Source organism: Mauremys reevesii, linkage group 2 (genome assembly GCF_016161935.1).
Source record: "Mauremys reevesii isolate NIE-2019 linkage group 2, ASM1616193v1, whole genome shotgun sequence".
In the NCBI taxonomy this organism is placed as follows: domain Eukaryota; kingdom Metazoa; phylum Chordata; order Testudines; family Geoemydidae; genus Mauremys; species Mauremys reevesii.
Genome location: NC_052624.1, coordinates 89,900,331 through 89,923,743, shown reverse-complemented (window position 1 = coordinate 89,923,743; position 23,413 = coordinate 89,900,331). Strand labels below are relative to the sequence as shown.

The 23,413-nt window shown below is 43.7% G+C and overlaps 1 long non-coding RNA gene across 1 annotated transcript in view; it reads left to right on the top strand.

Annotated features, from left to right (window-relative positions):
* LOC120397355 overlaps nt 1-23,413 on the top strand; it is a 74,052-nt gene that overhangs the window by 7,897 nt on the left and 42,742 nt on the right. The window contains exon 2 of the long non-coding RNA XR_005593743.1: nt 21,943-22,084. This is a non-coding gene — a long non-coding RNA (uncharacterized LOC120397355). The remainder of the gene's footprint in view (nt 1-21,942; nt 22,085-23,413) is intronic.

The window sequence follows — 23,413 nt, the reverse complement described above, 5'->3', positions numbered from 1 at the left end:
TTGGACACCGCTGTGTCCTTTTACCCCTTTCTCGACTCAGCTTTTTTGTTTTCTTCCCATTTGTCTCTCTGTCTAGCTGTCTAGTTTTTATTTAGAGCAGAGACAAATGTTCATTCACACTCCCCAAACCATCCCAGGTTCACCCAGTCTCCGGGATAGTTACAAAGCAGAAAGGTAAGCAGGCTCCTGGAATGGATCGGGCACCTTTCCGGTGCCCAAGTTCAAAGTGAACTTGGGCCAAGTTTATGGCTTTCCACTGGGGTTTCACTATAACATCAGGTGAAATGTCAGTTTCGGAGGAGGTTTGCTTTGAGCTTTTGGAATCCTTTTAAACTTGGAGCAGAAGTGCAAACAAAACCCACATGAACTGAAACCAGTGTTACCCAACTCTCTCACTTTGATGAGTCCCCTGATAGTTGGTGTTTTTCTTATAACCCCCGCTCCTACGAGAATCTCAGCCCTCACTTAAAAATAGAAGTAAGTTTCTAGTCCTCATGTTTGCAAAGAAAAGCTTGAAAACAGCACCCAAGTGTACCCCAAAGGCTCAAAAGCTGGAATATAAATAAAAAGAATGCAACATTTATTTCTTTTATATCATGCTGGAAGGTCATAATGAGTGGGGTCCTGCAGGGATCAGTTCTGGGTCCAGTTCTGGCCAATATCTTCGTCAATGATTTTGATAATGGCATAGAGACAGAGCATTCTTATAAAGTTTGCAGATGGTACCAAGCAGGGAGGGGTTGCAAGTGCTTTGGAGGATAGGATTAAAATTCAAAATGATCTGAAAAAACTGGAGAAATGGTCTGAGGTAAATAGGATGAAATTCAATAAGGACAAATGCAAAGTACTCCACTCAGGAAGGGACAATCAGTTGCACACATACAAAATGGGAAATGACTGCCTAGGAAGGAGAACTGTGAAAAGGGATCTGGGGGTCATAGTGGACCACAAGCGAAATATGAGTCAAAAGTGTAACACTGTTGGGGGAGGGAAAAAGCAAACATCATTCTGGGCTGTATTAGCAGGAGTGTTGTAAGCAACAGGGGCGGCTCTACAAATTCCGCCGTGCCAAGCAGGGCAGCGCGCTGCGCTGCTCGCGCTGCCGGGTGCCGGTCCCGCGCCTCCGCGGGAACTCCCGCAGATGTGCCGCTGGTCCCGCGCCTACGGTGGAGCTTCCGCAGGCATGCCTGCGGGAGGTCCACATGAGCCGCGGGACCAGCACACCCGCCGCAGTCATGCCTGCGGGAGGTCCAGTCATCCCGCGGCTCCGTTGGACCTCCCGCAGGCATGACTGCGGAAGGTCCGCCGGACCCGCCTGCCGCCCTCCAGTTAAAATGCCGCCCCACGCGTGCGCTTGGCACGCTGGGGTCTGGAGCCGGCCCTAGTAAGCAAGACACAAGAAGTAATTCTTCTGCTATACGCCGCACTGATTAGGCCTCAACTGGAGTATTGTGTCCAGTTCTGGGCGCCACATTTCAGGACAGATGTCTACAAATTGGAGAAAGTCCAGAGAAGAGCAACAAAAATAATTAAAAGTCTAGAAAACATGACCTGTGAGGGAAGATTGAAAAAACTGGGTTTGTTTAGTCTGGAAAAAGAGAAGACTGAGAGGGGACATGATAACAGTTTTCAAGTACATAAAACATTGTTACAAGGAGGAGGGAGAAGAATTATTCTTCTTAACCTCTGAGGATAGAACAAGAAGCAATGGGCTTAAATTGCAGCAAAGGAGGTTTAGGTTGGATATTAGGAAAATCTTCCTGTCAGAGTGGTTAAGCACTGGAATAAATTGCCTAGGGAGATTGAGGAATCTCCATCATTGGAGATTTTTAAGAGCAGGTTAGACAAATATCGGTCAGGGATGGCCTAGATGATAATTTAGTACTACCATGAGTCCAGGGGACTGGACTAGTTGACCTCTCGAGATCCCTTCCAGTCCTATGATTTAATCATGATTTTTGGGGCCTGCCTGATGATTCCAAATGCTTAGGGTTGGCAATGTGGAGAAACTAAAGAAGAGGTTGGTACTTACCTATGAAAAATGAAATTGCCCCATTCCACTTGGCACTCCCACTCCTTCCCTGCACCAGAGATCAACTGGGCCACTTAAGGATGCCTTCCATCCAGTGGAGAGCCCTCTTCCTCCCCCCCACCTTGTTTCTGACACTGACTGCCCGGTAGTGTTTGGTACGGCTTTGCATTCACACTGCTGTCACCCAGCCAACCCTACAGTGCTGTCTTTGATATTAGCTCTTCTTAGCAGTGTGACACATGCAGGCCATGCCAAGCCAGGAGAGGGAAGATCACCTCATGGTTGTATAACTGTTATTCCATCCCCTCCTTCCTCCCTGTCACTCGCTTGTGTGTTTCATCCACGTGTCTTGTCCTAAACTAAGATTGTAATATCGTATTATCAAAATTCCCCCCCAGCAAGAGGACCTGGGGCGAGGAGCTGGGGAACAAATCCGCCCTGCCATGCCGCAGAAGGTGACAAATTGACAATCATAATTTCCATGTTGTTTTTTTTACTAATCCAATGACACCTCCTCTGCCTTTCTGTCACTAACTTGCCCACAGATTGATATTTTACTATATCACGCTCAACCAGACTAAGATGTGATCTCTAGGGGGCAGGGACAGCTTCAATATATGTGAGTAGAGCAGTTAGCACAATGGAGGCCACTCTGGTTGGGGCCTCTAGAAGGTATTGGAGATCAAATAATGTATAATAATAAAAAAGCAAGCCTGGAAATAATGATATCAGATGAGCGCTAACAGAATATGTCAGTCATTTCAGGTCAAATAAGGACCAATTCAATCTTTGATTGATTTAAATCTGTAATAGGGTCCAAAACTTTCTTTAAGCTTCAAATAAGCAGAGTATGTTGTTCTCCCCCCCCCGCCCCGCCAAATTTTTGCTGGCTTCTGTATTTTTTTTCTTTTGGCCAGCCATAGAAGTTCCACAAGGAAAGCTGTTTTCAGAGCAATTCTGACCCATCTGACAGCAGGAAAGTCTGGAAATCTCACAGACGGCTTCGTGTCATGAAACTATTAGCCTGATGTATAGACCAGAGGTTTGGATAGTTAAGTTCAAGTCTGGCTATACATGCCACCTTTTATTCTTATCATTCACACCATCAGAGTGGTTAGCCCTGTAGAGAATACAAACACAAAGACAGCCTGTGCCCCAAAGCTTAGAATGTTAGAATCAAATTTTTCAAAGACTTGTATGTGAGTTGTTTTATACACAGAATTAGGCCCGGGATCTGAGCCTAAAATACAAACACAGAGGCCATGTCTACACTACAAAATTAAATCGACCTAACTTACGTTGGCATAAAGCTGCCGCAGTAATTACACTGCTTGTGCATGTCTACACTTTACTCCTTGTGTCAGTGCACGTCCTCACCAGGAGCACTTCTATTGATTGTACTGTCAGTGTGGGGCATTGTGGGACGGCTCCTGAAAGCCAATGACAGTTGACATAAGCAACATCGTGTCTACACTGACGCTGCATTGAACTAACTACATTGATGTTGACTCTACGTAGCTCGTGGAGGTGGTATTATTAAATCAGTGTAGTGGGGCAGTTATATCACTGGGAGTGAAATTTCAGTGTAGACACATCCACAGCTGGGTTGACGTAAGCTGCCTTGTGTTAAGCTAGCTCTGTAGTGTAGACCAAACCAGAGAAAATGGTGAGCAGCAGGTTTTTTGTTTTTATTATACTGGAACTTTCAAAAATGTTCAGAGTAGGCCTAGCTCTGCTGTTGCTGAAATCAATGGGAGTTTTACAATTGACTTAGGTGGAAAGCAGAGTCAGGCCTGCCCTAGTGTTTTGGAAAATCTCACCCTCTTAGGTGGTAAACTCAGTTCTTCTGGCCAGAGCAGAAGAAAGGAGGTTTTAAGAGGGAAGGGGAAACATTTGAAATAGTATTGCTCCCTAGTGGATTCATGATACATCCAGCAATGATAGATGTAAACTTTTTAAACATTGGGAAGGGGGAGTTTTGCATGGAATGGTGTTCACACTATGGTGGATGGGATCTTTTTTTCCTCTTCTTTATATGGGAAGGCGAGAGCTTGAACCCCTGGGGACCTCTTGGATTGATGCCTAAATTCTGTATGCTCCCTGGTGATCCAGATCACACCCAGTGTTAAAGATGCAGTGTGGGGAAAAGCTGAACTGGCTCTACACAGTATGTTGCCTGTGGATAAGGAACATAAGTCTCTTTGTCCTTTTGTTTTAAAGAAACAAAATCAACTTTGTGCTCAGACTTGAAAAGACACTGGAAGAATGAAATTCAGCCGCACTGGTGCTCTACCCACTAACCTGCACAAGAAAGCCCCAGCTGTCTGAGCATAGGCAAACAGAGGCTCGGTAAATAGGTGATACCGGGTTATTTATGACAGAAATACACACACAGGGTCCAATTCTGCTTTTCTCTATCCCCCCACCTACAGCTGACAGCATCACTTCTGTCTAAAATGGAGCTGAGGTTGCTAGATTCCGCAGACTGTTTTAGGTTTATCAACTGCCATCCATCCACAACTCGGATCCACGTTGTTATGGTCATTTGAATGTGTATATGTATCTCTGCTCTCTGCTGGATGGAATCAGAACTGCTCTTGTGTATGCCTTAGGCTCCATACTGCTATAACAGAAGGAGATTCTCTTTTAAGGCAAGTGTTAGAGGCTTTTTTTTTCTGGAGCAGGAGGATCTGAGTTCTAGCTCCTTTGTTGCTGTGAAGTTCCAAAGGTCCATGGGTATAGCTCAGTGACAACTAGTGAAGTCCCATGTGGGTGGCCACAAACTTATTGCAGTAAATTCATCTGGGACTCTACGCACACACTTTGCTAATGATTTTGAATCTTACATTTGCATTATATTTATTGTAAAAGCATTTGTCCTCACCTTTAATGTGACCCCAGGCATCCTCTAGCTCTCTCCTTGCATCCACTGGAATCTCTACTCCATGCCCTTCTCTTCAGCCATTCTCTCCAGACTTTTCTCTCTTTCATCGTCTCAGTTCAAAGCCCCATTAACAGCGCCAACCTTATGGCATTTACTCCTCTTGTTCTCTGTGCTGCTTCTTCCCCCCATTACTGGCCAATAGCACCTTCCAGTGATGAGATTGCTTGCAGGGCTGAGGATCTTTCATCGATTCTAAGGCCAGAAGAGACCACTGTGATCACCCTCTCTGCCCTCCTGTACAACAGAGGCCATAGCAGTTCCCCAGAATAATTCTTTTTGAACTAGAGCATATCTTAAAAAAACAACAAATACAATCTTGATTTAAAAATTGCCAGTGATGGTGAAGCCTTTTAGGTATGCAGCACATTTCATTTGAACTACAGTGGTTTGATCAGGTAACACAGGTGTGGGCAAGTCAATGTCAAAGAGAAGCATCCTGGAAAAATACAAGCAGAAATGAGATAGGCGCCTGGGAAGCGGAATGCGTATGGGACAAATGGACAGTTATTTGTTCACACATGTATAAGGTGTCACGGTGGGCTAGACACAAAGGGCCTCAAATTATACAGCCCAGGTATCGTATGCCAGCACTCCAGAGCGAATTCAAAAGGGAGGAATCTCTGGCAACTGGGGAGGGAGGCCTTGGACAACTTATTTCTGAGAGTGTAAGAAGATCTTAATTTGTGGGGGTGCATTTCTCAAGAACAAGATAAACCAGACGTTGGCATGTAAAGTATTTCATCAGGCACAAGTATACTAAGAACCTTGCAAGGATCTGCACACAGCCAAAAACAGCCTTAATTGCTTTGTCGTTGCTTTTGGCAAGAGAGAACCCAGCAAATTGTGGAAATGGAAAAGAACCACTTTGAGCTGAAAGACCGGTTTGAACTGATTGAATTGGATCTGCCCATGCAATGGCTGATGTGAAGGATCACTAGAAAAGATGAAAGGTATCAAACTCTAGAGCCCACTCAGGAACTGTCAGAATGGGTCATTGGCTTCTGGAGGCTATTTGTGTAGCCGCAGCTTGGCCTGCATTTTCAAAAGTGACTAATGATTTTGAGTGACTCAATTTTGGGTTCCCAACTTGAGACACTTAAAGGGGCCTGATATTCAGAAAGTGCTGAACCTCCATCTGCCTTCCGAAAATCAGGCTCCTTTAAGGTATCTCAAATTGGCTGCCCATGTTTTAAAATCTAAGCCTTTGTATTTATTTCATCTTCATTCCCAGACAATCACCAAGGCCCTCAAGGTTTCTCATACTGAGAGGGGCAGGCACTTGGAGGGGAATGGATGAAAAAAAATGTATTAAAATAGCAGTAGTGACCATTTTAAGACACATTAGTTCTATAAAGAACAAGCTGTATTGCTAACAAATCTTGATAGATATTGTTGAAAAAGACCTCAAAATACTGATTATTTTACTCCAATTTATTTTTCACTAGTTAAAATAGGAATTAATTCAGGTAAGTCCTCTGGCCTGTCAGACTAGAGCATCACAGTGGTCCCTTCTGGTCTTCTATGACTATTAAAGATGAGGGCTACATTTGTTCTTTTTGTGATGTTAGAGCAGCAGAAGTCAATGGAGACAACAGCATTGCCTAGCAGGTAGAGCAGGGGATTGGGATGCAGGAGACCTAGCTTGTATTCTGGGCTAGGTCACTGACTTGCTGGGTGACTTTGGCCAAGTCATGTAATTTCTCTGCCACAGTTTTCCCCATCTGTAAAATGGGGATAATAGTACGTCTCTCCTTTTGTAAAGTGCTTTGAGATCCACGAATACAAAGTGACATATAAGAGCTATGTATTGTTATTAATATAGGGGATGACCCCTAGTGGTGGACCAGTGGGTTCTCGGACCTATGACTCTCCAATATATGATGATGTAGGTGCTAAGGGGGGATCCATGTGCTGGCCTGAAACAGGGATTTCAGAAATGTGAGGTTGCTAAACCCACTATTAATTCAGGTATCTGTCCAAATCCTCAAGGTGCAGCTCAGGAGGTCTCTTGTCCCAGTCCACTGTGTGATGTTTTGACACATCTTACTGCTGTTAATTCACCACTTTGGGCTGTTAAGGGCCCACTGTGTGTCCTTATAGGAAAACAGCTTCCTGCTGTGAAGGGAGCCTTCCCATGGAAGAAGAATGTAACCAGGCATTTCAGATGTGGCAAGATGCCTTCTTGCTCTACCCCATTATATTTACACTCCCCTGCTCCAGCTGCCACGGTGCGCAGACTGTAGCTCCGCTGGCTTGGGGACGGTGCTTGCTCAACACTGGAACAATCAAGACCTTGTTGAAGGATTATACTGGTCATGGGCCAACTTCTGCTGAACAAAATCTAACATGCACAAATGCTTAAAAATCCTCTGGCCAGTAGCTAAGCATCCTGAGCATCCAGTTTACCATCATCAGAGCATCAACCATTGACTTGGTTTTGGACCAAGTGCAACTATCCTAATGGTTTAGTGCATTACAAGACTATCAGTTCACTGTTTGCTATAGGTCCTGAAAAACAAATATGTCATGTACTATGATACATGCCACTACTCCCATTCTCTGCAGCTACTACCTCAGTACTCCCTGCATCAACCAGAGGAAAGCCAGCAAGCAGGGGCCACATTCTGTCTGCCAGGACTGAATCCTACAGCTAAGGAATATCATGAGAGCATGGGAGAGTGGAAGATGGATAGGAGAGTGTTTCAACTAGTGTTAGTTGTGGCACAAAGTATTATACTGGTGCAACACAAGACTTGTAGCTTAGTGTTTAGGTTTTATTCATGTGACTCCTAAAGGTTCCTAAGTCAACGCCACAAATTCTCTTCCTCCTCTCGCTCACAAAAGCTGGCCATGTCCTCTCTGGGTTTTAAAAAGCACCAGAAATAGCACGTTGGGGACAATTTTTTTGCTTTCTCTCCATCTCACCTTTTGAAATAGCTGATGTCATGTTTATGCCAATTTCTGAAGTCCTCGTTCGTTCTAGCCCATTGTCCTGAATCACTCTATCCTCTGTCAGGGAGCAACCTGGAGAGACACATGAATTTCTTGTAGGGAAATATGCACAGTAGGATCCCCAGCAGTGTTGAGTTAGTTACCAAACTGGGTAAGCCGGACTAGAGGCTCCACTGGATGCAGATTGTGCAGTCAACACCTTATAAATACTGAGTCACTCCCAAATGGGAGCATATCCTTTTTGGGGCTACCCATGCAATGATTCAAGTATGCAGTATAGAGCTTTGCAGTTTATTTCACAGCTGTTGACCTAGCGAGTTCAATTTGAATACATAGCAATATCCCTGGTAAATCTCTCCAGGGGAAAACAGCTATAAATCCCAGACAGGGCTCCGTAAAAGCCCCACCAGCCGAGGCTGCCCAAGAGATGTGCTGGATCTCCTGGCTGCCATGTTGCCTCTCTCTTTGGGTGGTCCAGACCTCTTTATGGGCCCTCTCTCCAGTGGGGCAAAAGTTGTGCTTCAGCACATATGTGTGTGCTCGCTCTCTCTCTCTCTCTCTCTCTCCAGAAGGGCTTTCTACCACTAGGGTCCCACCCTCTGGATTCTGCTAGTGGAACTTGTCCATGTTACGTTTTGTGGGGTTCAGCCCCAAACTGGGATATTGAGGGAAGGGCATTCTTGGGTCCCAGTTTGCAGGTAAAATGAAGATCAGTCTTCAAAGTGGAATAATAAAACCTTGTCACAGGCAATGAGCAAGAACTGTCAGTAACTTCTTCCTGATAATCCAACCACAGCTGTCAATGTGGAATCATGCGTCAGCAATATTTGAGAGGTCAGAACTGCAGTTTCCTGTGTGCGCAAGGTGAAACCACTTGGACTTGGTAGGACGTCTTTCTGGGATGCCAGAGGGCTCCAATTTGAGGCATGTGGAGGGTACAGCTCTTGAGCAAGAAAGAGAAATGTGATGACGGTGACTGCAAGTCAAAGGGCTGTATTCCCAAGATTGCAATCATTATTCTGAGTGAAGCCAATAATACACGGAATGTGTAACTCATGCTTTCATGCCAATGTTGTGACTAACAAATAATCCACTGTGAAACATCTTGTTCAGAGTGAAGTATTATGTTTGTATGGCTGTTAACTAAATTCAGATTTATTTTTATTTAAGATTTAGGGAAAAGGTTTTTTTGGGGGGGGAAAGCCTAACTTAAATCTTCTTGCCCTGGCATCTGTCATTCCATCAGGATCTTCACGCATCAGAATCCAATCACAGTTATTTAACACCCTGGACTAGATCCTCAGCTGGTGTAAAATGCCATAGCTCCATTGATGTCAACTGAACGACAATAATTTACGCACATGGAGGATCTGACACTCGCTATTTTCCCACTGATGGAAATATTACACCCTGTCACCAACCTTGGCTCTGATCCCCATGCTCAGCTCTTCCAGAGGAGCCAGGAATCTTCTGAGCCAGTGCTCAGTTTCCTGTTCACACAACATGATTCATGTCTTGGTACAGAAGGCTTGTCTAAGGCTTCCAAAATAGGAGGAGGCGTGCTATTTTTTGCATAGCGTATTAATGAACTCATAATAAAGATGTGCATTTGCTTTTGTGCCTTGTATAAAGACCTCTCTGCACGAGAGAGCTAAAAATACATTGGGCTGATGGGAGAATGCTGCCGAATGCAAACTGTGGCTGTCAACTATTCAAACATAAAACTAATTCTGTCACTGTACGGCTCCATGAACTCAGAAGTGACTGGTTGCTTGCAAAGATGCTCCTGTGTGGGCTGAATGATAACGTTTTAAAGGGTTTCAGAATGTGATTTGATATACTCCAGCTGATCCCTGACTATTAGAGGGATGCACATTGCATTGCTTCAGTAGTATGAGCTCATTGCACACGCCGGGACTCCTTGCATTCCTCCATTGCTCTCCACAATTTCTTTGTAACGCCACCCTCCCATCCCTCTCTATTTCAGGTACTCCCTATACCCATCTTCTCATGCCAGAGGCTCTGTATGTCACCATTCCTCCCTCCCCCCATACCCAGGTCCCTGCCAGGGGCTCTGAGTGTCCATCATACCATTGTTACGCATTCTCTCCCACACTAGTTATAATGCTCCAGACAGAGAAATGCCATCAAGCTGAGTGTAGGACCTCACTTTGCTCAGCCAATTATTTTCTATATATTTATATAAAAGATGTAGGGAATTAATTCATTAACATCTGAAATGCCAAGATACTGTGGTGATATGGGTCACAGCAAAGCTATAAACATGCACATGTTCTGTTTTACGGTGGCGGTGGTGATCAAATGCACAGAAATACCTGGGGGAGCTGTACTGGGCAGGTGGGGTCAGTTGTCACAACAGTGGGCCAACCACTGGTGGTCAGTAAACAGAGCGTTCAGGGTTTTCCTTGTCTGCCCAGACAGTGTAGGTGAATGTAATGGCGTCCTACAGCATGTTTTCCCCTTCTGGATCGCCATAAAGATATCAGCAAAGTGGAGATAGAAAAGTCAAAGTCAGTCATGAAACATCATCTCCATTGTCCACAAAGCCATCCATTAATTATAATCCTTCCCCTTGGTTTGTTAGGTCATAGTTAGGAAGCCCCCTTGCTTTGTTAGAATCTGAGGGTCATCGGGAATTACATACAGTCACAGGCCTGAAGACAATGTGATACGTGGATGGAGTGATGGTCTGCTGAACGAGTTCTTTACAGTTCTATGGCCCATATGACTCCACAGAAAGTAATACGTTAATTCTCCCCACCCCACCCCTGGAGAGGTAAGAAAATATTAATATTCCCATTTTAGAGAAAGCAAACTAAGGGACAGAGAGATTGGGTGACTTGTCTGCCGTCACACAGGATGTCTGTGGCAACGCAGGAATTTGAAATCAGAAGTTCTGAGTCTTGGCTCAGTGGTTCAGCCACAAGATTTTCCTTCCTTTTTAGGGTCCTTGGGCCAAATTTTTGGTCCCATTTTCACCCACAGGGCTGTAAAGTGGTAGGTGAATAGAATTTGGTCACTAGCCACCCAGTGTGATGCATATAAAAATAAGTCCAATCATAAGGCCCAAAGCTGTGTCTGTGTTGCCCTTGCTGTACTGAAGGTGAAAGGAAAGGATTTGTGAGATACACAAAATCCCCACATATTCCTTCAGCTAAGAATTTAAAAACTCCTTCTGGGTGCGCTCCATATGCAGTACAGGGAGTGCTGTCAACTGGTTAGAACAGGGGACTGCGAGAACAGACTCCTTGCATTTTATTCCCTGCTCAGTCACTTCAGCTAGCTCCATCTCAGTTTATGCGCCGGTGTGTAAAATGGGTCTTATAATAACTTATCTGATTTTCGGAGATATTGTGAAGATTAATAAATTGTGCACGATGAGATGGATTCTCATTTACTTAAGGCCCTTGTTCACTTCTCTGGCAGTCAAAAGAGGCCTTAAAGTGAATGCAAATGTAATTTATGGCCATTCTAATGCCAGAGTTGTGTAAATTGGATTCAGGCTCAAAGTGCTTTGAGAATCTTGGCTAAAATGTGACTTATTAACATGCGGGATTATTGTAGTGAGAAAAAGAGAAACAAGTTTAAATAGGGTGGGCACCATTAAAAAGTGTGTGTAGCTATTCATCCTAGAAGGGATACATGATCTTTTCAAAGCCACAAAGACAGTCACACAAGTGAGGGATGATGTCTCCATGTGGTCCCTTTTTGCTTTTGCTTAGTATTGGTGTGTGCTATTAAACAACTGTTGTGTTCTACCAAGAGATGGCAGCATTTCAGGTGGAGTGACTAAACCTTACAGTTTTCTGAAGCTTCATTAGTTAATGTTTGTAAAGTGCTTTGAGATCCTCCGCTGACAGTCATGGTAGATGTATTACAAGAGACTAACAAAATTAGCATTTTTGGATATTCATGTCTGATGTCACTATTGTGAATTTTTTTTTAGGGCTGTCAAGCAATTAAAATTAATTGTGATTTAATTGCATAATTAAACAATAATAGAATACAATTTATTTAAATATTTTTGGATTTGGATGTTTTTCTACATTTTCAAATATATTGATTTCGATTACAACACAGAATACAAAGTGTACAGTGCTCACTTTATATTTATATTTGATTACAAGTATTTGCACTGTAAAAATACAAAAGAAATAGTACATTTAAATTCACCTAATACAAGTACTGTAGTGCAATCTCTTTGTCATGAAAGTTGAACTTACAAATGTAGAATTACGTACAAAAAAATTGCATTCAAAAGTAAAACAAAGTAAAAATTTTAGAGCCTGCAAGTCCACTCAGTCTTACTTCTAGTTCAGCCAATCGCTCAGACAAACAAGTTTGTTTACATTTGTAGGAAATAATTCTGCCCACTTCTTGTTTACAATGTCACCTGAAAGTGAGAACAGGCGTTCTCATGGCACTGTTGTAGCCAGCATTGCAAGATATTTACATGCCAGATGTGCTAAAGATTCATTTGTCCCTTCATGTTTCAAGTTCCATGCTTGAAGAACATATGCATCCATGCTGATGACGGGTTCTACTTGATAACGATACAAAGCAGTGTGGACTGATGCATGTTCATTTTCATCATCTGAATCAGATGCCACCAGGAGAAGGTTGATTTTCTTTTCTGGTGATTCGGATTCTGTAGTTTCCGCATTGGAGTGTTGCTCTTTTAAGTTTTCTGAAAGCATGTTCCACACCTCGTCCCTCTCAGATTTTGGATGGCACTTCAGATTCTTAAACCTTGGGTCGAGTGCTGTAGATACCTTTAGAAATCTCACATTGGTACCTTCTTTGTGTTTTGTGAAATCTGCAGTGAAAATGTTCTTAAAATGAACAACATGTGCTGGGTCTTCATCCGAGACTGGTATAACATGAAATATATAGGAGAAGAGTATCAGAGGGGTAGCCGTGTTAGTCTGGATCTGTAAAAAAAAAAAAAAAATCCTGGCACCTTATATACTAAAGGCGTTTTTGCAGCAGAGCTTTTCTGTGTGTATACCCCTTTCTGATGCAGGTAAAACAGAGCAGGAAATATACAATTCTCTCCCAAGGAGTTCAGTCACAAATTTAATTAACAGTCTTTGTTTAATCCTGAGCTGATGGTGTCAAATTTGCAGATGAACTGGAGCTCAGCAGTTTCTCTTTGAAGTCTGGTCCTGAAGTTTTTGCTGCAGGATGGCCACCTTAAGATCTGCTTCTGATTTGTGTCCATTTATCCCAACACCATCACAGGACCTAACCAGATCAGCCACACCATCACGGTTCCAATGTAATATGCCATCATATGCCAGCAATGCCCCTCTGCTATGTACATCGGCCAAACTGGACAGTCTCTAAGGAAAAGGATAAATGGACACAAATCAGATATTAGGAATGGCAATATACAAAAACCTGTAGGAGAATGGTGGGTGAAGCATGAAGGGGCATACGAATGTTTAGCATAACTGGCATGAAAATACGTTGCAATGCCAGCTATAAAAGTACCATGCAAATGCCTGTTCTCACTTTCTGGTGGTGCTGTAAATAAGAAGAGGGCAGCATTATCTCCTGTAAATGTAAACAAACTTGTTTGTTTTAGCGATTTGGCTGAACAAGAAGTAGGACTGAGTGGACTTAGAGGCTCTGAAGTTTTACATTGTTTTGTTTTTGAGTGCAGTTATGTAACAAAAACAAATCTACATTTGTAAATTGCACTTTCATGACAGATTGCACTACAGTACTTGTATGAGGTGAATTGAAAAATATGGTTTCTTTATCATTTTTACAGTGCAAATATTTGTAATAAAAATATACACTTTGATTTCAATTAGAACACAGACTACAATATATTATGAAAATGTAGAAAAACATACAAAATATTTAATAAATTTCAGTTGGTATTCTGTTGTTTAACAGTGTGATTAAAACTGCAATTAAGCACGATTAATTTTTTTAACCGTGATTAATTTTTTTTTAGTTAAGCAGGTGAGTTAACTATGATTAATCAACAGCCCTAATTTTTTTTTAAACTGGTATATTTGAGGCAAATATTTATGTTCCCTTTCCAAAAATGAGAACTGCCTCTGTTTTAAGGGTCTGCTGAGAAGCCACAAGAGATATTAGGTTCATTGACGTGTAAAACAAATAGTGTGAATATAAGCCCATCTGACGACATTAGCACTCGGCCAATACCCAAATGAAGAACAGAAAGGAAAATCCAATGGTCTGCCCTGTAGCTGTTCTTCACTATGACAGGTCTGGATGAATGACCTGTCCACCCAAAGTTCATACGGGTGCAGAAAGCCCATCTCTTTTTCCATAAACGATTACGAAATGACCGCAAGTCTGCACAGTTCACAGAAATGCCAGAAGTCATGGAGCAGGTCAGATTGGGAAATTTTCTTTGGGTCTTGTCTATACAAGGATTTTTTTTGCTGAAGTCTCCTGCTATTGCTCAGCCCTGTGGGAAAGTTAGAAAAGACCAGGCCACTTGGAACCTAACCCTTATGCTCCCACAGGTGGAGCTGTGTATGGTTTTGGCAAAGCTGGGAGACTTTAGGAAAGATCTCCTTGTGCAGACACAGCCCCACAGAGGCACACTTCAGGATACCTGTGATGCAATGTTTGATCATATGCTCAGTCACAGGAACAAAAGTGATTTTTTTTTTCAGGACAGTTCATTACCTTGGCCTCTTGACCATGCCCGTCCCCTACTTATTATGTTTACCTCTGAAGTCCCTTGTTCTCATCTCTGGTGGCCTTCCAGCTGATAATCATCCTGTACCACTGTTAGAAGGGGATAACCCCAGGCTCATGGCCAACATTTCTCAATAAAACAGCTTCTAATGTCCAAGGCTGTAGAAGAGCAATACACAGTTGCTTCATTTACCTACCCAGCCATTGGCTCTGCCCCTGTTTCTAACTCATTGCTTTGTAAATCTCTTGGAGATACCTTGATTATGAAAATTTGCCATATAGTGGCCCATTCTTTTCTTCTTGCATTTGTTTTGTCCTGCAAATAAGCATGTAGGGACTGTCTTCCTGTGCTATCTGAATACAAACAATGAATAATTACTGCTCGCTTTATTTCCTCTCTTGTCTGTCTTGGAAGCTCTTTGGAGCAGAGACCATTCTTTACTCTGGACTGGACTGTACTGCCTAGCAAAATTATTATGTATTCGTATCACATAGGCACCTAAAGGACCCAGTCAGGATTGGGGGCCCATTTTTGGTAGATGCTGTACCTACTAATAATGAGAAACAGTCCCTGCCCCCAAAGAGTTTACAGTCTAAATAGTCACAATAGACAAAAGAATTACCACCACCACTACTGAGAGACCCCTTCACAGTTCAGGGCAACTGCACCTGTATTCCCTCTCTGTGGTCCCTCGATGGCATCCACTCTAGGCTCCCGACTCCTCAGCCATCACCTCTCTTGGTAAAGACCTGCATCTCTCTTCCTCCTGACCAGGGGTTTTCCCAGACTGCACAGTTCCCTGCCCACACTGTGATATCCTCAGCAAGCCAGACTGCCTAGAGGTCTGCATCTGTGCTTTGCTTTCTCTCCATTACAGAGAAAATACATTTAAGAACAATTTAAAAACCCCAACATGCCCGCTAGTCACCCCAGCTCCAACAAGAGCTCTGGTAGGTGTCAGTCCTTCAAAATCCACAGCTGAGTTGTCCCCATGGTTAAAAGTCCATACTGTCTCAGGTTCAAAACCAGACCTCCCATGAATAGTAGTCCTTCCTTTATGCAGATCTTGGCCTCATGTAACAGGTGATCAGCAGACCGTGGCCCACTCCCCAGGGCGTAACTTCAAAAGGCTGGATTTTTGCATAACTGGTGGTGGTGGGGAATTTGCATTCACCTCCCTCTAGAAATTCCCCAGGAAAATCACTTCACTCAGATGGTCCCAAAAGTTCAATCTTGTCTGGCCCATTGTTCAATATAGTCTTTGGTCATCCAAGCCTTCCATCACATCTCCCTTCCCACCCACCCCTTCCCAAGAAAGGACATACAATTCCTGCCCACAATAATACATAAACTTTGCATTTAGAGCAATGGACCCCAAAGCTACTTAAACTGAATTCAATAAGGTTTTTCAGGGATATTACTACATTTGTCACAGCCCCTATCAATATCTGTGCCCTATTTTGCTAGGCACTAGACAAATATAGTAATCTCTGCCTTGAAGACTTTTTACAGTCTAAATAGGGTGGGAGAAAGTATTACTATGCACATTTTGCACAGATGGGGAACTGAGGCAGAGTTGTGCTGAAAACCAGTCCAGTGCCTTGGACTCCGATCTCAGTTGGGAGCCCTAGGAGTTACTGTAATGTAAATGGATAATTTCTTATTAAGGTGAATGTTCGGTTCATTATGCCAGTAGTTGCTGGACCTACTCTAGCCAGTAGCCTCTGCTGTGGTCACTGCAGTAGGAAGAAATCAAAATCCATTAAAGCTAACTGTGATCAGCTTCTTTACAAGAATAAAGAGAAGTTAATTATGCCTGAAAACTATAGCTGGGTCATCATTGAGGAGCACTCCAAGGCTCCTCACAGTCAATTACTCCCTAGGAAAATGTGAGCAGGGTAGCTGTGAGCTCTCTGCCTTGCCCAGAATATGTGAACAGAATAATGAGCTGTGGCTGGCTGAGACTTTCATAGTTTACCTAACCTGTGTTTTTTCATAGCTAGGGCATATGTCAAGGATGGATGTAGTGGGGCAGAGGAGCCGAATTCTCTAAGAGGAATAGCAGAAAATGACAACTTCTGCAAATAACCACTGAGCAGGTCTTTATGCAACAGACATGTAGGAGAGATCAGAAAAAGATCTTGTACCCATTAGCCCATCCTTGCAACAGCATCAGGAGAAGTCACTAGCTCAAGCACCAGATCTATGTGTCCACCCTGTGTCATAAAGATTGTAATAAGAGACTGATATTTTGCTCTCTTGTTGCCAAAAAAAAAAAAAAAGCACGCTAGGCAAATTGAATTTTGCAAGGCTGAATTAACCAATTAGACCTGATCACGGGCCAGTGGTTTATACAGTTCAGCTATGTGGAAATCTATAGCAGGTGTGTCACTGCCTGTATACCTCACACTCAGACTGTTGTCAAGCATTCTTCAAATACAACGTTGAAGCAAAACCATGTACCTTAGTGCTCTTTGGGGATTCCTTTGTTAAGAAGGAAGCCAAATCGTGCCCGTTCAGCTTTAGTTCGCTCAGAATGTTTTTGGGGATTAAACTGACTCTTTGGAGGGTCTTTGGGGGCAACTCAACTGGGAGGACAACAGGCAGGGGCGGCTGTGACAACTTAATTTTACTAACTACTTCAAATAACGTTAAGATGGATCTGCGAACAGCTGCATGCAAGTGCAGCATGGCACCGGTGTCAGCTCCAGGGGCAGCTTCTAATGCTAAATCAACTGCCTCTGCTGAGACAGGAATTTGGGTGGGATCAGTAACATATATAAAGGGTGTGGCCACCAATTGCTGTTGAACAGTTAAATTAAGTGGGTTTTGTAGTGGATCCCACAGGGCTATGGAAGCTCCTGCGATTGCCCATATTAAATCATGTGGAGTGACTAAGGCTCCCGGGGGGATATACAAGCCTTTAAAACTGCCTTGCATTGCTAAAATGGCAGCTGCCGGGGTAGTAAGTGGCCAAATGCGATTATTTAATAAAGCATGACCCGGGAAGCCTCGTGCCCAATTGGCCGTTTTAGCTAAGATGCCAGCCTCCTCACGGGCCACCAGTTTGGCTCCGTGTTCTAAGGCTAGCCGTCCGATCCAAACCATAGGGGCCTCATCGGTTTTTCGTTGCGTTTCCTTTAAAAACTCTTTAAGTTCGGCTTTAGTACGAGTTCGCAGTTCACTAACCTGCATGGTGTTGCCTGTTTGTGCATCTATTTTAGTTTTAGTTATCGCAACAGGCAAAGCTTCTGCTACAGTTTCAGATTCAGTAAATTCTGGGGCTGTTGGCAGAGTTGGATACAGGGGAGTTTTAGGAGCGTCATATGGGGGTGGCAAAATTTTTTGAGAGGGACTTGAGAGGAGAGGGGTAGTGATGGGCTCTACCTTTTCTGTCTTTTCCTCATTATCATCTTTAGGTGAGCCTGGGGCTGCCTGTTTAGCTGCAAACATAGTGCCCCCGTGAAGGACAGAGCACAGATCAAGGGCCTTGCATAGCATGCTAAACAGGACGGTGGAAACATCCTCAGATTTATATTCATCGGGTCGCAATTTTTTGGTTTTCTTAATTAAATCTAATTCTTTTATCATCTGGCATAATAATTTGTGTGCCGGATCAGCAGGCATTACCCGAGGTGGGGGAATCAATTTGGAAACGGTACCTCCGGATTTTCTAACAATGCGGCTACATTCTCTCCAAAGCTGAGAGGGATCTGCAGCGCCGAGGTTTTCCACAGTCTCCGTGCACTGAGGCTGTAGAGAACAATCGGCTGGCTGACACCTAAAGCTCGGGTGGCACCGGAGGAGGCATCCCGTATCTGCCAGGGTTAATGGTACAGTATAGCCTTTTAGAGTTTTGCCCGAGCCAAGGGAACAGATCCATTCTATTTTTGGATTAGTCGAATTTTGGCTAGTAAAAAGGTGAAACTGCAAATGTTGGAACTGTTCAGTTTCATCATCTGCGCGGTCTGCAGCGTGCCATGGGCATGGCCCAACTTCCTTGCATCCTGTTCGTGACGCCATGTAGATTGCCACGGACTCGCAGGGGCGAAAGAAAATGCAGGCCTGTTATTTACCAGGCTGCACGTGGCAACAGACTATATTGGTAAGGGATGCAAGGAGAGTGTGGGTCACGATGCAAACTGCAGACACACACACACACACTAAACTTAATCAATTTAAAAGTTTTATTGGGGATAATTACAAGGGGTAAGGGAGCAGCGTATGATTAGCTAATAGAGTTAATGAAACTTAAAACACACAATGACTAAAATATCTACTAACAATATTTATAAACAAAGATGCAGCATTTAGTAATAACTGATACTTACAAATACAAACCAACGCATAACGACCGGCAAACGTAGAAGCTCTATTTGAAACACGTGAGCTGAGAGAGAGGCTTCGAGGTGATCAGGCTCGGTTACAGGTATACACAGGACACACGGGTATACACAGGATACACGGGTATACACAGGATTCGTTTTCTTTCTCCTCTCCCTGCCTGCACATGGCAGGCAGGCCATAAAGTACCCACAATGACATCATAGAAGTGTCATAGGGGACGGGGCCCAAAACCTGTTTGTGTTCGTTTCTGATTGGCACAAGCAAAGTTTACACCATGTAGGGGAGCAGGTGCCTTAAAGTCTGGCTTCGCCCCCAAAAGGTGAGGAAATGCATATTGTCTTAGAATGCGTTCAACACTGAATGACAAAAGAAGAGGCCAGGGCAATACCGGTATGGGCAAGTTCTATAGGATGCAGACAGGAACTCATCTTAACCCCTTAGTGCAGTTTGGCATGTTTTTTTTTGTTTTTGTTTTTTAAAAAAAGCTCATGCCCATTCTCAAAGTCTGTTCTTAAATAATCATCTCCCAACATGGTTATATTCAGAAAATTGTCTTTGTGCTAGGTCTCTCTAAAGGTTCTCTGTAGGTGCCATATACGCCTTTCCACATTCCACTCTCTCAAACGCTGGCTAGCACGAATCCTTTCACGTTCCTCAATATGGCAGCGTGGTCTTGGTGCCAAAAACATCAGCTGATTCCAACAGCTGTACCAAGAAAGGCTGGGTCTGTGGTTCAGGGTACTGGGCTGGGCTCAGGATTCACTTACTCTCTCTTTTTGCCTTTGTTCCCCCCTCAGGGGATAATAGTACATGCCTGCCTCCCATGGGTGAGGAGAGCATACTGTGGTGAGGGAGTCATTTCTTAAATGTTTTTGTGGGGAGCCATTCTGAGCATTGTTCCTGCCTTCTACAAAAGATGGTTTTAGTTGTAGGACAGTTGATCTGAGACATGACAATATTTTTTTTGTCTGATTTCTCTCTCGCCTCTAGTTGCTCCAGAGGTGAATTGTCACCCCACTCTCCAAAGTCAATGCATTGGAAAAGCCTTCCCCAGTGATGTAATCATCAGTTACAATGTACTACAGGCAGAGCCAGGAATTTGCTGCATAATGTGAGCACACTCATATCCAGCTTGCTACTCACCCAGCTGATAAAACTGGATGGACCCAATAAATCAGTAACAAAGATCCAAACTCCACTTTCTAGATGACATTTTAGTGTGGCCAGCACACTAGAGACTGCTACAAGCCCTGAAAACATAGTGGGCCTGGTTTTCAGAAGTGCCAGGCACGACTGCCATCAATGGGGGCCTGTAGGTGCACAGTACCTTTGGAAAATCAGTCCCACATGTTGCCTATAAACACCCTACAATGAGGCAGAAGCTCAGCCTGCTGCCTTGGTACAAAGTCCCTCGTGATCCCTGGACATGTTTCCTAAGGGACCTATTCTGATCTTGCTCGGCTTTGCCTCTTAGAACTGAGCAAGCTGTTCAAGTGAGGATGTTAATCAACCACCATCCTGCAGCAAATATGAGGGGATGGAAAAGAGAAATGCTGTCATTTGTGTGTGTTGTATAATAGTGAATAGGAGTTGATGTGTGTGATGGGTTCCCACTGGGGTACCACTGAGCCCTCTGACCCGCCATTCTGGGCTCCCTCTCACACTGTGCTGCTGTGACAAGTTGCAAAGCCCACCAAGCTTGCACTTTCACCAGCATTCACACAGGTAGGGACACACCCAGGTGCAGTCACATGCAGGCTCTCTGACCACCAGCCTCTCAGCCTAGGACCGCAGAGCAGCACTGTCCTGCCCTGGTCAAATCTGGCCGGTATATGGGTTTAACACCCCGTCCGCCTCTTCCCTCAATGTGAAGAGGACAATGTACACTTGCGGTATCCAAGCTGAGATTTTCCCCATACACCTTAGTCAAACACACACTGGTTTGGATTAAAACATAAAATAAGTTTATTAACTACAAAAGGATAGATTTTAAGTGATTAAAAGTGATAGCAAACAGATCAAAGTAGATTACCTAGTAGATACACTCAGTTTGCGGTTTTGTTTAACATACTAGATAGGTAGGATATGAATTAGCAAATTCTCATCCTGAGTGATGAACAGGCTGGCAGATTTCAGCCTGGGTTTCCCAGGTTATCATACCCAGGCTAGAATCCCTCTAGCCTTGGATTATCACTTCCCCCCCTGTTCAGTCTTTATTCCGCTGATGTTTCCAGGTGTGGTGGTGTTGGGAGAGTGAGGTCCCCCTATGATGCCATTTTACCCCTTTTATATCTTCTTCCCACTTGCTGAAAGGTTCTTTTGCTGTGACCTGGGTCAAACAGTTCCCATTGTGTAGTGCTATCTCTGAGAATCCCAAGGGTAATCCTTGTGCTTGTGTGCATTTCCGCAATAAGCCATTAACATTGTTTGGCCTTTTTACTGTTGTACCTGAAAAACGGCTTGTGGGTGTTTTCAACCTCACAACATGTTTCAGTAGCACCTACATAGCCAAACTTCATAACTCCACATACGACGATAGCATGTACCAGCCAATGAGATATTAATGTCTATCAGATCAAGACTTTTAGAATGATACCTCACAAGGCATACTTTGTACAAAACATATCCTAATTACATGAGTGGTGAATATTGGGGTGCCGGGGTGCCACAATGTGATTCATGCCATGGTCAACTGAAGAGTAGCTGCTCTACATAGACACACCATTAAGTGTGATCCATACTATGGAAAGGTTTGAGACCTCCTCTGTGTACTAATTGTCCACCGCTTGGGGCTCATTTTGTTTAGGGAAATGCTATAGTCCCATGGAAAATGAATGGGCTGGAAAGACAAGCTGCAGTATATATAACACAATGATTAAGGTGTGCTGACTGGCACACCATGATAGGCACAAAGTAGGTCCTATACAAGAGTTCTTAGTTGTTTGTCACTTGTTTATGCAGAGAGAAGATCCAAAAGAAGATATCTTTGGTGGATAGCACATTATCCACCATCTGCTTTTGTGAGCAAGGGACAGCCACTGCGGATGTCGTAACAGCATTTATTTTGGAATCTCAAGCAGATTGTATAGCAAGAATCAACCAGGTAAGTGTCTGAGAGTTTATTATAATCTTCTTCCCTTTGCTGACTGTGGCTAAGATTTTCAGAAGCAACTAGTGATTTTGGCTGCCTCAACTTTGGGTGCTCAGTTTGAAACATTTGTAAGGCGGCTTCTTTTAAGAAAGTGGTGAACAATCCCTCTGAAAGTCAAGCCCCTTTAAGGTGTCTAAAGTTAGGCACCCAGAATCGCTAGTTACATTTGAAATTATTGTTATGATCTTACCCCCTGGAAAAGGGCTTTGGATTGTTTATCTTTTTATCTGGCGGGGATTTACTTTGACCAAAATCATAACAATCCGAGAAGGAAGCAACAGGAAAAAGTGAGCAGGAAAGGACATTCGCATAAACATCACAGTCTATTTCTAAAATTAAATGGGCAGGGTGCCACTTCCTAATTTATTATTCCTTCCAGTAATCATACATCAGGCTGGCTCACACTGCTGCTGGGGAGAGAGGTATTTTCAAAGGCGGGCTTTCCCTGAGAACAGGGGCGTTAGAATTACATGGCAATCTTTTCTTTTAAGTTCTCCTGTTTCTCTCTTCATTGCAGTGTAGTGAATCCAGCGCAGCTTCGCACTTCAGACTCAGAGCTGATGTGCTGTATTCATTTCTTTAGAACCCTATTTCACATTCAAAAATAATGAGCCCACTCCACATATGAACAATGACGGGATTGGGTTCTGGATTGAGGCTGGGATATTCAAAAGGGCCCAAGACAGCTGGGTACCCAGCTCTGACTGACTTTCAGTGAAAGTTGGGACCCTACCTCCCTTTGGTTCCTTCACCCAGCCCAAGCTTTGCTAGCTGTCTCTCTATATATAACTGTCTGAACCAAAACCCTGAATCCCAGCACCCCCTAACTTTGGGTGATGATCACGATCCAGATCTGGATTTTGTGGGATGAGCCCTCCACTGGTAGCACTGCCATGTAATCTCTGCTTCCAAGGAAGAGCAATGCACACTGGGACTTGAATAAAGCTCACTAGGCAACAGTATCTTTGAACCAGGATCATCGGTGTGCTCTGTCCTCATTTATTATTTGTATCTCAGTAGCAGCTAGCAGCCCCAGCTGCGAGCAAGACCACATTGTGATGTATGCTGTACAAATGAGTAATAAAAACCCAGCCCCAAAGATCTCCCGGTTTAGCTTGCGACAAGATTCAACAAGTGGATGGAAACCAGTTGTGCAAGAGAGAGGATGAAGTAGCATTAAAGGGAATTGATTCTCACACTGCAAGAGGTAGTCTCAGCTCACTGTGGGAGGGGCCACAGAAATGCATCAGCACACATAACCCCTCCACTCCCCTCCTCCTC